This window comes from Capsicum annuum, chromosome 10, assembly GCF_002878395.1.
Source record: "Capsicum annuum cultivar UCD-10X-F1 chromosome 10, UCD10Xv1.1, whole genome shotgun sequence".
Taxonomy (NCBI): domain Eukaryota; kingdom Viridiplantae; phylum Streptophyta; class Magnoliopsida; order Solanales; family Solanaceae; genus Capsicum; species Capsicum annuum.
This window is the reverse complement of record NC_061120.1, coordinates 196,036,362-196,047,223: the sequence shown is the minus strand read 5'-3', so window position 1 is coordinate 196,047,223 and position 10,862 is coordinate 196,036,362. Positions and strand designations below refer to the sequence as shown.

At 38.5% G+C, this 10,862-nt stretch overlaps 1 pseudogene; it reads left to right on the top strand.

Annotated features, from left to right (window-relative positions):
- Positions 1-474: 474 nt before the first annotated feature.
- LOC124887861 lies at positions 475-8,395 on the top strand (annotated as a pseudogene).
- The last annotated feature ends 2,467 nt before the right edge of the window (positions 8,396-10,862 follow it).

The following is a 10,862-nucleotide window of genomic DNA, read 5'->3' as shown; positions in this document are numbered from 1 at the left end:
AGGCTATAGGGCAATAGGAAAATTCAAATTCTTCTTTCTTACATTCTATTACTTGATTTCAATTGGTATATGATGATTCCAATTGGTATCTGACTTCTTTCACGCTTATTCTCGCAGATGGTAAGAACACGAAAGAATAGGGCAAGAGGAGGATGTGGCAAAAAAAGGGGAGCCGCGCCCGTCAAGGGCAGGGCTTAGGCTGTGGGGCCAACTAGAGGGAGGCCAGGATCTCCTCCCCCACATGAGGATTTTCCTGAGGTTGCAGAGGATGGAGCTATGCCAGTACATGATGAACGAGTGCCGATTCATAATGGGGTTGCACCAGCTCAGGGAGGTGTAGCTCCGATTTAGATGTCTTCCGCTGTGATTCAATAAGTTTTGAATTTTTTGGGTGGTTTGGTAGGATCAGGGAATATGCCCGCAACACCTATAGTCCAGAATGGGATACAATATGCTGCTGTTGTACCCCCTTAGATGAAAGAAGCGGCAGGAGCTGATATTTTTCCAAGACAAGTTATGGGTCCGGTGATGATCGGAGATGAGCATGAGTTATTTTATAAGTTTATAAAGATGAAGCCCTCTGTCTTTCACGAAACTGAGTCAGAGGATGCCTACGAGTTTATTATTGACTGTCATGAGCGACTGCACAAGATGCGGGTGGTTGAGAGTTATGGTGCACAACTGGTTTTTTTTCAGTTTTAGGGAGATGCTAAGATGTGGTGGTGGGCCTATGTTGAGTGTAGGGATCCATCTTTGCCTCCCTTGACTTGGACACTGTTTTACTCAATTTTTCTAAAAAAGTATGTGCCTCGTACTTTGAGAGATAAAAAGAGGGATGAGTTTGCTAATCTTAAGTAGGGAAACATGTCAGTTGTGGCCTGTGAGGCCAAATTTCATTCTTTGTCTCGGTATGCATCTCACTTGTTGAAGACTGAGGAGGAGAAGATTCATTTTTTGTGAAGGGGTTGAACACCTATCTCCTGATTTCTGCTCTTCAGATGACATCTTTAGGTAGGTTTTTTCAGGAGATGGTTGATTTTGTCAAGAAGGTGAAGGGCATAAGGCAAGAGGGTTATGCTAAGGCATCAGAAAAAAAGGCCCACAGAGGAGGCAATTTCAGTGGTTCTTATTCTAGGGGTCAAGGTTCATAGAGATACCCTGCCATCCCCATTCAGTCAGTGATGTCGGTGTTTTTGGGTGGTTTGTCAGGAGTTAGCCAGCTATTTTCGTACTTAGTGGTTACCTTGCTTCATCTTCATCAGCTCAGCGGCCTACCATAGACCGTACATGTTACGAGTGTGGTGGAGTGGGTCATGTTAGGAGGTTTTCTCCTAATGCAAGGCAGTATAGTCAGTCTAGCCAACAACAGGCTCCAAGAGCTCTTATTTTGATAGTTAGGAAAGGTCGTGGTAATGGTAGAGGTTGTCCACAGGCTGGTCGTGGGGGTTATCAAGTAGGTAGAAGTGGTAGTCAGCCCCATTGAGGTGGTTCTCAGCTTAGCAGAGGTGACATTCAGACTAGTGGTAGGGCCCATATCTATGCCTTTCTAGGCAGGCTCGAGGTAGAGGCATTAGATGCTGTTATTACAGGTACTATTCTTGTTTGTAACCAGATGGACATTATATTATTTGATCTCGATTCTACTTTCTCATACATGTCTACTAATTTTGCTGTGGGATTAGACATGGTGTATGATTTTCTTGACTTCTTGATTCATGTGCCTAGTCCTGTTGGTGATTCTGTTGTTGTTAATGGAGTTTATCATTCTTGTTCTGTTATGTTTATGGGGTATCAAACTTGGGCAGATTTAGTGATTCTAGACATGTTAGATTTTGATATAATTTTGGGTATGAGTTGGTTGTCACTGTATCATGCTATATTAAATTGTCATGCTAAGACAATGACCATAGCTATGCCAGGAATGGATAGACTTATGTGGGAGGGTGATTATAGTCCTGCTCTAATGAAACTTATTTCCTTTCTTCATGCAAAGAGGTTGATTGGGAAGGGTTGTTTGGCCTTCCTAGCACATTTTTGGGACACTTCCACAGAGGTCCTATCTATTGATTTAGTTCCTATGGTGTGTGAGTTCCAAGAGTTTTTTCCTTTAGATTTTCCTGGTATGGCGCCAAACCGTTACATTGATTTCTGCATTGATCTAGAGCCAGGTACTCACCCTATTTCCATTCCTCCCTATAGGATGGCTTCGGCTGAGTTGAGGGAGCTAAAGGCTCAGTTGTAGGATCTGTTGAGTAAGGGTTTTATCAGTCCGAGTGCCTCTCCATGGGGTGCTCCTGTCTTGTTTGTAAAGAAGAAGGATGGTAGTCTTCATATGTGTATAGATTACAGGCAGTTGAACAAAGTCACGATCAGTAACAAGTATTCTTTTCCCCGTATAAATGATTTATTTGACCAGTTACAGGGTGCATTTGTATTTTCTAAGATTTATTTAAGGTCCGGATATCATCAGCTTAAGATTCAGCCTGCCGATATTCCTAAGACTGCTTTCCGAATCCGGTATGGGCATTATGAGTTTCTTATGATGTCTTTTGGGTTGACTAATGCCCCAACTGCTTTTATGAGTTTGATGAATGTGATATTTAAACCCTACTTGGATTCTTTCGTGATTATCTTTATTGATGATATTCTTGTTTATTCTAAGAGTAAAGAGGAGCATGAGAATCACTTAAGGATTGTTTTGGGAATGTTGAAGATGAAAAAGTTGTACGCAAAATTTTGTAAGTGTGATTTCTGGTTGGCTTCTGTATCCTTTTTGGGGCATGTGGTTTCGAAAGAAGGGGTAATGGTAGACCCTCAGAAGATTGAAGCAGTTAAGAATTGAGCTAGGCTTACCTCAGTGACAGAGGTTTATATCTTTATTGGCTTAGCAAGTTATTACGATAGGTTTGTGAAGGGGTTTACTTCTATTACTACTCTTATGACGTGGTTGACTTAGAAGGATGCACCTTTTATTTGGTCTGATGAGTGTGAGGAGAGCTTTCAAATGCTCAAGACCTTGTTGACTACCGCTCCTATTCTTGCCTTGCCGGTAAACTGTAAGGATTTCATTATTTATTGTGATGCCTCACATTCTGGTTTAGGTGCTGTGTTGATGCAGGAAAGGAATGTTATTGCTTATGCTTCGAGGCAATTGAATCCCAATGAGAAGAATTATCCCACTCACGATTTGGAGTTAACTGTTGTGGTTTTTTTCTCTTAAGATATGGACGCATTACTTGTATGGGGCTTGTTGTGAAGTGTTCACTGATCACCGTAGTTTACAGTATGTGTTCACCCAGAGGGATTTGAATTTAGGACAACATAGATGGATGGAGTTACTTAAATATTATGATATCACCATTCTCTACCATCCAGGGAAGGCTAATATGGTCGCTGATGCATTGAGCAGGAAGTCAAAAAGTATGGGTAGTTTGGCTTATTTAAATTCTAGCAGGAGTCCATTGGCTAGAAAGATTCATACTCTAGCTAACAAGTTTGTTCGACTTGAGGTAACAGAGAGAGGAGGAATTCTAGCCAGCATTGAGGTAAGGTCCACCTTTCTTGAACAAATCAAGGCTAAAGAATTTGAGGATGCTAAGTTGAGCAAAATTCGTGATAAGGTTTTGTAGGGTGAGGCCAAGGAGTCTATTCTTGATGGCGACAGTGTGTTGTGGATTAAGGGGCGAGTTTGTGTACCTTGGGTTGATGATTTGATTTCTACTATTCTAACTGAGGCTCATTGTTTGAGGTATTCTATACATCCTGGTGCAACTAAGATGTACCATCATTTGAGGCAGCATTACTAGTGGGGTTGGATAAAGCGTGACATAGTTGATTTTATTGCTAAATGCTAGAGTTGTCAGCAGATAAAGTACGAGCATAAAAAACCTGGTGGTACTCTTTAGAGGATGCCCATTCTTGAATGGAAATGGGAGAGGATAGCTATGGATTTTGTTGTTGGTCTTCCCAAGACTTTGGAAAAGTATGATTCTATATGGGTTATTGTGGATAGGTTGACGAAGTCTGCACATTTCATTCCAGTTCAGGTGATTTATAATGCAGAAAAGTTGGCCAAGATTTATCTTAAAGAGATTGTTCGGTCGTATGGGGTCCCACTTTCTATTATCTCGGATAGGTGTACTCAATTTACCTCTACCTTTTGGAAGAAGTTTCATGAGGAGTTGGGCACAAGGTTGGACCTTAGTACAACTTTTCAACCTTAGATCGATGGGCAGTCCGAGCGGACAATTCAGGTGTTGGAGGATATGCTCTGTTCGTGTGTGATGGATTTTAGAGGTCATTGGGATCGGTTCCTACCTTTGGCTGAGTTTGCGTATAATAACAGTTATCACTCGAGAATTGAAATGGCGCTATTTTAATCATTATATGGGAAGAGGTGTAGATCTCCTATTGGGTGGTTTGATGTTTTTGAGGTGAGACCGTGGGGTATAATCTATTAAGAGACTCGTTAGAAAGGTCAGATTTATTTAGGAGAAACTTATAATGGCTAAAAGCAGGCAAAAAGAGTATGTAGATCGCAAGGTTAGAGATATGCACTTTATGGAGGGTGAGCAGTTGCTCAAAGTTTCGCCCCTGAAGGGTGTCATGTATTTTCGTAAGCAAGGTAAGCTCAATCTTAGATACATTGGGCTGTTTGAGATTCTTTAGAGTGTAGGTCCGGTGGCCTATAGGTTGGCATTGCCTTGAGTTTGTCAGGAGTGCACCCTGTATTTCATGTATCTATGCTAAAGAAGTTTCATGGTGATAGTAACTACATAATTTGTTGGGATTCGATCTTGTTAGATGAAAATCTCTCTTATGAAGAGGAACCTGTTGCTATTCTTGATAGAGATGTCCGTAAGTTGAGGACTAAGAAGATTGCATCTGTGAAGGTCTAGTGGAAGAATCGTCCTATTAAGGAGGCCACTTGGGAGACCAAAGTAAACATGTGTAGAATGTATCCATATCTTTTTGAGGATTCAGGTAATTCCTTGTTATCCCTTCTTGGCTTAAGTTTGCCCGTTCGGGGACGAACAATTGTTTAATTGGTATCTGATGTAACAACCTGCCCGATCATTAGTGAAATTTTCTCATCTTCCCTATTATAGAGCTTTTCGTAGTTTGTATACGTGATTTATGACATATGGAGATAGATAGTACCAATTCTTGAGGTGTGCTGGATGAGTTAAGTCATTAGTTGGTATTTTAGATATTATTTTAGTTGGCAATTAATGGGCTAAATTGATATTTTCTTAATCCTTAAGACTTAGGTGTAAACATAATTTTAGTGGAGAGGGTTTTATTGTATTTATATTTATATATCAATAATAACATCAGTAGGTTAAACCACAAAGAGGCACCGAAAGAGCAGTTACCCTTCTTCTTCTTCTTCTTCTTCTTCTTTTTATTTTTCTTCTTCTTCTTCTTCTTCTACCTCTTCCTCTTTTTCTTCCTTCTCTTCTTCCTCCTCTTCTTCTTTCTCTTCTTCTTCCTCTTCTTCTTCTTCCTCTTCTTCTTTCTCCTCTTCTTCTTCCTTTTCTTCTTCTTCTTCTTCTTCTTCTTCTTCTTCTTCTTCTTCTTCTTCTTCCTCTTCTTCTTCCTCTTCTTCTTCCTCTTCTTCTTCTTCTTCTTCTTCTTCTTCTTCTTCTTCTTCTTCTTCTTCTTCTTCTTCTTCTTCTTCTTCTTCTTCCTTCCATTTCCCTTGTTTTATAGGAGTTTGATAATGTTTTTCCATAAGAATTATCACATGAATTACCCCCAATCTAGGGAATTGAGCACCAAATTAATTTTTTGCTAGGTTTGTAACTACCCAATAAGCCGGCTTATAGAAACAATCCTACGGACACTAATCTCCTAAACAAAGGCTACATCAAAGAAAGCATGAGCCCGTGTGTGGTTCCGGTGCTCTTGGTACTAAAAAAGGAGGAAACTTTACTCATATGTATAGATTGTAGAGCCATCAACAAGATAATAGTAAAATATCGTCATCCTATCCCTAGGTTAGATGATATGTTAGATGAGATAAATAGATCTTGTGTGTTTTCTAAAGTTGATCTTAGGATTGGCTATCACCAAATTCGAATGCAACCCGGCGATGAGTGAAAAATCACATTCAAGACTAAGTTTGGTCTATATGAGTGGTTGGTTATGCCATTCGGCCTCACAAATTCTCTTAGCACTTTCATGAGGCTAATGAATCATGTGATGAAGCCTTTTATTGGAAAGTTCGTGGTTGTCTACTTTGATGATGTGTTGGTGTATAGTAAATCTATTGATGAACATGTGATGCATTTGCGATATGTATTTGATGTACTCCGAAAGGAGAAGTTCTATAATAGATGGAAAAGTATTCTTTTGGTGTTGATAAGGTGGTATTATTTCGTTTTGTTGTTAGATCAAGGGGAGTGGAAATGGACGAATCCAAGATAGACTCTATACAAAGTTGGGTGACCCCGAAAACTTTTGGAGAAATCCGAAGTATCCATGGGTTGGAAAGCTTTTATAGGAGGTTTGTCAAGGGATTTAGTACTATAGCATCCCCCATGACCGATATTATTAGAAAGGACCAACATTTTAAGTGGGGTGAAGAGTAAGCGAAGGCTTTTGACACCTTGAAAGCTTTCCTCATTTCGGCTCCCTTGTTGCAATTACCCAATTTCGATATATTTTTTAAAGTTGAATGTGAAGCAAGCAAAGTGGGTATTGGGGCTGTTTTGATGCAAGAAGAAAGACCCATAGTTTTTTTTTAGTGAAAATCTCAAAGGAGCAACTCTAAACTATTCCGCTTATGATTTGGAGTTGTATGCCCTTATTAGAGCTTTGGGCAATTGGCAACATTATTTATGGCCTAAGGAGTTTGTGATACGAATGGATCATGAATTGTTGAAACACCTTAAGAGTTAAGACAAGTTGAATAAGCGTCATGCTAAGTGGATTGAATTTCTAAACACTTTCCCTTATGAAGGAAAATGTAGTTGCCGATGAGTTGTCTAGAAAGCATGTGCTTGTTTCTACTTTGTCTTCAAGGTTGATGGGATTTGAGAGCTTGCAGATGTTGTATCCCTAGGATCCTCCCTTTACTACTATTTATAGGGAATGGGAAGAGTGGGAAAGGGACCGATGGCTCAAAGAGAATGGCAATTCCTTCTACTTTTGGTTTGATGGTTATTTGTTCAATGGGAGGAGATTGTGTGTTCCTTCTAGTTCATAGAGGGAAATGTTTGTCAGATAGGCACATGATGGTCACCTCATGGGGTATTTTGGATTGAAAAAACCCTCGGAATTTTGGAGGAGCAATTATATTGGCCAAAAATGCGCAAAGATGTTGCTAAGGTTTGTGGTTAATGTATAGATTGCCGAAGTGCAAAATCTCACCTCCTTCCTCAAGGGTTGTATACCCCACTTTCCACCCATCTTAGACCTTGGCTAGACATATCAATGGACTTTTTTTTGGGTCTTCCAAGGACTATAAAGGGTCGAAGTAGCATTTTTGTTGTTGTTGATAGATTCTCCAAAATGCCTCACTTCATCCCTTGTACCAAAACCAAGGATGCTCCTAGTGTAGATTCACTATTTATTGAACATGTTGTAAAGCTTCACGGGATCCCAAAGATTATTGTGAGTGATAGGGACTCAAAGTTCCTAAGTCTCTTTTGGAAGTCCATGTAGGGTAGGCTTGATACAAAGTTACTTTTCTCAACCTTTTGCCACCCACAAATCGATGGCCAAATAGAAGTAGTGAATAGAACCTTAGGTTTTATGAGTTCCATGGTTAAAGGTAAAATGACTTTATGGGAAGATCACCTACCCTTGGTGGAATTTTCTTATAATCGGGTTGTGCACTCAAGTACGGGAATGACTCCCTTTGAGTGTGTTTATGGAATGAATCCCCTTACCCCCTTAGATCTCTCTTTTGTCTATTGATATTATGATAGGTCTAGATAGATGCAAAAGAGTCGAGGCAATGAAAAATATGCATGAGAAGGTGTCAGTCAAGCTTGAAAAAAAGAACCAAGAAGTTGCTAAAAGGGCAAACAAAGGAAGAAAGAGTCTTGTGCTTGAACCCGAAGATTGGGAGTGGGTACACCTAAGAAAGGACCGGTTTCCACATCAAAGAAAAGCAAATCTCATGCCACGGGGTGATAGACCATTTCAAGTTCTCAAAAGGATCAACGACAATGCCTATCAAATTGATCTACCTTCGGATTACCAAGTTCACAACACTTTCAATGTTTGTGGCCTTTCACCCGTGGACACCATTGATGTTGAGGAACTCACAAGTTTGAGGACAAACTTTCTTCAAGACAGAGAGGATGATACAAATTATAATTCCTCAAGTCCTTTCACAAAAAGTCAAGCCAAGGAACTACAACAACTTCAAGCTACATTCATGTAATTAAAGTCTTGTTATAGTGTTATGCATTCGGCCAAGGGAGGACATGTTTTGATATGTGAAGAAGGGACTTGAAGGGCCTACATTCTACATGGGCAAGGTGGAATTTCCACATTTCATCTTGACACTCAAGAGGCGCCTTCCCTTACCTACTAATTAACGACATTTTTTTTAATTGAATGTAATAGATATAAATAGACAAATTAGCTTCTCTTTCATTAGTTTTTAGAATATTGAAAGATTATTATTTAGATTTTAACTTAGTATTCTTTTAGCTTAGAGAATCCAAAAATTGAGTGTTTGAATGCAATTGAAGGGTTCTTCATTTGTGTTGAACATTTGGAAAGAAAGGTGTGATTGAGAGAGTGTGAATTCCTTTGGTTCACCTAAGGGTGAGGTTTGATCTAACATTGGTGAGGTGTGATTGAGTATTTGATACACATTCTTTTGCTAATAATTGGTGGGAGTGAGGGTCTCTCTATCTATCTTTACTTTACTTTATGAAAATCTTCTTCATCTCTTTTCTTCTGTGTTATTTTCCATAATTTGTTCTTTTGTTTTGTGTCCATTTTTGGTTTCTAGATAGCCTCTAGGTTATCAAAAGTTCTCTTTCCTGACCACACCAGCGCCAACAAGTTCAATTTTTTTTTTACCCTTTGAACTCTTTTGGAACCCTATGAACATGGTCTAATGGTGAAATTTGATTGTAAAACATGCTATGGATCCAATGGAATCATCAAATTTACGAAAAAGATCATTATAACAAAATTGACCCTCAGGAACCTATTTATACCATTTTCAAATCAAGCATCAAAATGGATCTAAAAGTCTCTTAATAGAACCAACCATGCTACTAACCCAAATTTGACATTCTGTATCTGTTGGCATAGTCCATTTTTTCATCCGACACTCAAATTTAGATATGTTTACCAAAATTAACTAATAGTTCTTAAAGCCTCAAAATGACCTTAAATCACCTAAAACCTTTCAAAAGGCCTTGGGAACGATACCGACCATTCCCGCAACTCATAAACCATATAGCACAGTCATGGGGAGGGGTAAAATGATCAAAACACATAAATGGAAATCTAATCCAAATTTAGGTCATTACATAATTGCAGTTGATATAAATAAAAGTTCTGCTTGTTCTTATTTTCTTGAGAAAAATAATTTATGGCATGAATGTTTCAGACATGTCAATTATAAAACTTTGCGAAAAATAATTAACTTAAAAATATTGCCTAAAATTAAAAATATTAATATGAAATGTCAAGAATGTGTGAAATCTAAGTATGCTAAGCATCCTTATAAGTCGACAAAAATAATTCAAATACCATAGACTTAATGTCACAACCCGATTTCACGAGTCATGATGGCACCTACTTTAACCCACCCGTAGGTAAGCCAAATTGTAGCCTAGAACGTCAAGTAATGGGCTAGTTGGTGGAAAGTAAGGTAAATACCAAAATTATGTAGGTAATTAAATTATAATCCATAAAATATAAGGATGATAACACAACGGAAGATAAATAAGAAAAATAGTAGAAATATCCAACAACCTAGTTAGACCAGTACAAGAGCCTCTAGCAAACGAATAAGAGTATTATAAGTGTCAAATGTTCAATAGTCTTGAATAGAAAAATCATCAAAAATAGAAGGAGAGAAGTTCTGCTCCAGCTCCAAAAGCTCACCCTTTCTAGGAACTCCGACTAACACTAGTACAGACATCAACGGCAGAATCTAGTATTTAGATCTGTATCAAAAAAGGATGCAGAAGTATAGTAGGACTACAAAAGCAACGGGTACTCAGTAGGCATCATCAGATGACTGAGCAAAATTGTAATATAGTACAATAAAATGCAAGATAATAAACTAAATTTAGGGAAAAGGGCAAACCTGAAATAGTGCTCCAAATACTAAGAGTAAACAACCGAGTAAATACTACTAAGAATAGCATGGCTATCTATAGCCTAACTGGGCCCCCATGAGCCCAAAAGACATACATAAAAATAAATAGCCCAACTAAGACCCTATAAGCCTAGTGAGTGTAATCAAGAAAGAAAATATTAATTCTAACACTCATACGATATCCGAACCTTAAAACTGTAACTGTTCCTCCCATGCCATAATCACCAGACTCAAACCTATTTCATAACCATCAAAAAGTATTCCTCAATGCCAGAATTGAACCAAAAATAGTATCATGAATACCAGACTTGAACCAAAAATAATATCATCATAAATGTCGGGTTGGAACCGGTATTATTATATTATTTTCATACTCAAACTGGTCTTAATATCATGATTGCCAGACAAAAACCAGTCTTAATATCACAATTGCCGCACTCAAGCTGGTCTTAATATCATAATTGTTGGATTCAAATCAGTCTTAATAAATCTAAGGTACAAGCCCAGTAAAAATCAGAATATATCAAAATCCTCCCCGAGCTTAAGAATATAAATAGGATGA